General features: G+C 42.6%; 1 pseudogene; it reads left to right on the top strand.

Moving 5' to 3' along the window:
• Window positions 1–1,362: 1,362 nt before the first annotated feature.
• On the top strand, window positions 1,363–2,437 carry LOC102813485 (annotated as a pseudogene).
• The last annotated feature ends 1,493 nt before the right edge of the window (window positions 2,438–3,930 follow it).

Raw genomic sequence — 3,930 nt, 5'->3', positions numbered from 1 at the left:
GCACAACAGAACCAAACACTGCCCGATCCTCGGGCAACCTCACTATTGTTGCCACACTTGAGTCCATCGATGCTGCCACTTAGCCAATCCATCTCATTGGGGGTCTTCCTCTTTTTCTCTGGCCCTCCACCTTATCAAACATGATATCCTTCTCCAGTGACTGGTCATTCCTGACAATATGTCCGAAGTATGAGACAGGAAAGTTTGGCCATCTTGGCCTCCAAGGAGCACTCTGGCTGTACTTCTTCCAAAATGTATCTATTGGTTCTTTTGGAAGCACATGGCACTTTCAATATTCTCCTCCAACACCATAACTCAAAAGCATTCAATTCTTCTGTGGTCTTCCTTATTCATTGTCCAGCTTTTGCATGCATATGAGGTTATTAAAAATACCATGGCTTGGGTCAGGCACACTTTAGTCCTCAAGCTGACATCTTTGCTCTTTTCACCATACTCATTCAACATGTATGCTGAGCAAATAATACAAGAAGCTGGGGTCTATGAAGAAAAACGTGGCATCAGGATTGCAGGAAGACTCATTAACAACCTGCCATATGCAGATGATACAACCTTGCTTGCTGAAAGTGAAGAGGACTTGAACATTTACTGATGAAGATCAAAGAGCACAGCCTTCAGTATGGATTACATCTCAATGTAAAGAAAACAAAAATCCTCACACTGGACCAATAAACAACATTCTTATCAATGGAAAAAAGATTGAAGTTGTCAAGGACTTCATTCTTCTAGGATCAACTATCAATGCTCATGGAAGCAGCAGTCAAGAGATCAAATGACAGAGACCACCAGCTAATGGATGCAGAGTGGAGGGCCTGCTGACTGCTCTCGGGTGCCAGTGGCATCTTGGTTTGGTTGGAGCTAAGACTCAGACACACCACTGTGTGGAGCTGGGTAATACCTTCCTGTGCTAGAGGCTGGATATACTCTTGGCTCTCACGGAACAGTCTGGAACATACAAGAAGGAGGAATCCAACTGCTCTACTGTGAGACTTCTCTTCCAGCATTCCAAGTGTCAGATGTTCCAGATGCCTCGATGATCAAAGAAGGGTTAGGACCACCACGTGGCTGCCAGCATCACTGAGAGACACACCAGCTAGAGAACTGCAGTGGCTCTATTATAAGTGAGACACAACCCATCCATCTTGGGTCAGTTCTAGAGATATTATAGTAAGTATACTGAGTTCTGGGCACATGAGGATTGCTGGTCCAGAAGACTTAGAGTGACCTGCCCCAGGACTCAATCCATAGGTCATCCAGGATTTAGTTTACATCTAAGGCAGTGCAAATCTGCACCACAAACCAGTTGACACCCTTCAGAGTTAGACTGAGATGATATTTGGGGCAATGCCACTGGCACTGCTAGAGAACTGGTGTGGGATAATGAATGTGGATACTCAGAAATCACTGCTGGTTCTGGGGACACCAGTGGACGGCGATGAGGCTGAGATTCAGGAGGTTCTGCAGGATAATTTAAAGTCTCTGGGCAGGTATAGACTGTTTGGCAAAATATTCCAGAAGCAGGATAATGCCAATGCTGTCTTGTTAGAGTTTATGGAGGAGCTTGATACCTCAATGATCCACAGTGAGGTGCAGGGAAGGGGTGCCATTTGGAAAGTGGTCTTTAAGACCCCTAATCAGGACACCGAATTTCTTAAAGACTAAACCTCTTTTTAGAAAAAAAGGGACAGACATTAGCGGGTATGTTCCGAGCTCTTGGGCATGAGGGAGTGTCGACGACAGCTGCAGTTCCTTCCTTATCACCGGAGTGACTGGCCAATTTGGTGGGACAAGCGATTGTACATGCACCTCAGCCTCTGCTACCCAAAAGATACCGAAAACTGAGAATATTTTCAGGTAGTGCTGTTCCAGCCCCAGAGGAAGAGCCCTTTGAAATCTGGTTAGAACAGGTCACTGAGATCGTCAAAGAGTGGCCAGTAGCGGAAGTAGAAAAGAAACGGTGGTTAATGGAAAGCCTGCGTGGCCCTGCACTGGACCTCATGAATAAAATGCAGGCAGACAATCAGTCCATAGTGTGGAAGAGTGCTTGGAGGCATTTAAGCAGGTGTTTGGAAGCCTGGAGAGGTATCTGAACAGCTCTCAGGAGGAGGGTGAGAAAGTCTCTGCCTATGTATTACGTTTAGAAACCTTGCTCGGGAAAGCATACAAGAAGCATGCCATTCCTAGAAAATTGCAAATCAGGTCCGTTTGGAACTAAGTCGTGGCGGTGGCGAGCCTTAGTGAAATACTGTGGTGCAGACTTAGGGAGTTGAAAGATCAGGGACCACCCCCCAGCTTCCTTGAGGTAATGAAGACAATACGGGAAGAAGAGGAGGAAGAAACCTCTTTTGAATATGAGAATCTTGAAGATCCAGATGAGGTGGAAGGCTATGGCCCATGGGTTAACCAGGCCGACCCATAAGAACCAACTTGGAATAGGATTACAGGAATGCATTGAGGGACACTTGCTTTACTAGACTAAGACCTTTGCAGTTTTGGGGTGTGTTTTTTTTTTTTCATTTAGTGCACTGAATAAAAATTAGGATGTTCAGTCCAAGTCTTAACATTTCTTTCAAAGAAAAATACCTGAGCGTTTCTTGAACTTTGCATCGATTACTAATAACAAGATTATATTCCAACTATTAGATCCTAAACTGAAAGGAATCTGAAACATGAGCACTAAAAATTTCCTAAAACTATCCCAAAATTGACCCATAAATTGACATAAGTAGAAGAAATAAGAGACATCAGAAAAAATATTTTGTGTAAAATATTTGAACATCTTAACTGTCTTAGATTTTCTTTTCCCACATCAGCAAATTATTTCTGAATGTACCTAGCATTGTGAGGCACTTTACAAGGAGGTATAAGAGTCTTAAACCTACCAAACTTGGGCCATGCCCTCAGGGAGTTTACAGTTTAGTGGAAGAGGACGTCTAGACAGGTGAAAGTTAAATAACCATATATGTAAATAAGTTCACAGCGCCAATAACAGCGTTGTTGCCAAATGAATACTACCATCTCAGCCTTTATGTTTCTTTCTTCTTTCCTTAACAAGCGTTGGTCCCAGGATGAGGCAGTATGGCAAGATGTTAAGACCCAGGTGGCTCACCTAATCCCTGCTTCTACGAGGTCTACCACCTGAGTAGCATCATTCAAGAATGGGTAGAAATTCAAGGCAAGCAAGCAGGAGAGAGAAAATGTGCAGGGCATGTTTGGATTTATTGAACACATTAGAGAGGAAACCTTTTAGTAGTGACAAAGGACAAAGAGGGGAGAAAAGAAACTCACATTTATTGAGGGTCTACTATGTGCCAGGTGTTTTATGTATATCTCATTTAATGTGTACAGCGACCCTAGTAATGATCGCATTTTTGCTCTTCTGGAAAGAGAAAGAAACAAGCTCAGATGGTTAAGTGGTCTTCTCTATGTCAAAATGCTAAGATGTAACAGAAGCTAAAACTATCTGACTGATGTTAATCTGATCTCTACCCTGCTAGAACTTTACAAATTGTGTTCAGTACAGATAACACCCCATCACCACTGGTTCAGTTTTAAAAATGCATTTTTAATTATTTAAACCCATAGTGAATAGCAGGTAGACTTAAATGTGTTTATAGCCAAATATTGGCATTCATCATCAAGTTCACTTTACTTCCAAATTGACTTGTTTTTGAACAGACCTTGAAACAAAACTGCTTTTGTGGTATCTGAACACATATTCAAACTTCTTCTCATTGGTCACTGAGTAAACAACTGTAGCATTACATGGGTATTTAAATCAGGGTCAGTGTGTCTTGTCCTGTGAAATGCGCTCGTACATCTATATGACCACCATTCAGTTAAATGCCAGGCACAGCTCTAACATCTTTGCTGTATAGCACCGTGATAACTTTCAGTGTACAAAAACCAAGT

Source organism: Chrysochloris asiatica, unplaced genomic scaffold (assembly GCF_000296735.1).
Source record: "Chrysochloris asiatica unplaced genomic scaffold, ChrAsi1.0 scaffold00164, whole genome shotgun sequence".
Classification (NCBI taxonomy): Eukaryota; Metazoa; Chordata; class Mammalia; order Afrosoricida; family Chrysochloridae; genus Chrysochloris; species Chrysochloris asiatica.
The sequence above is the reverse complement of the archived record's forward strand: the minus strand, read 5'-3'. Positions and strand labels throughout refer to the sequence as shown.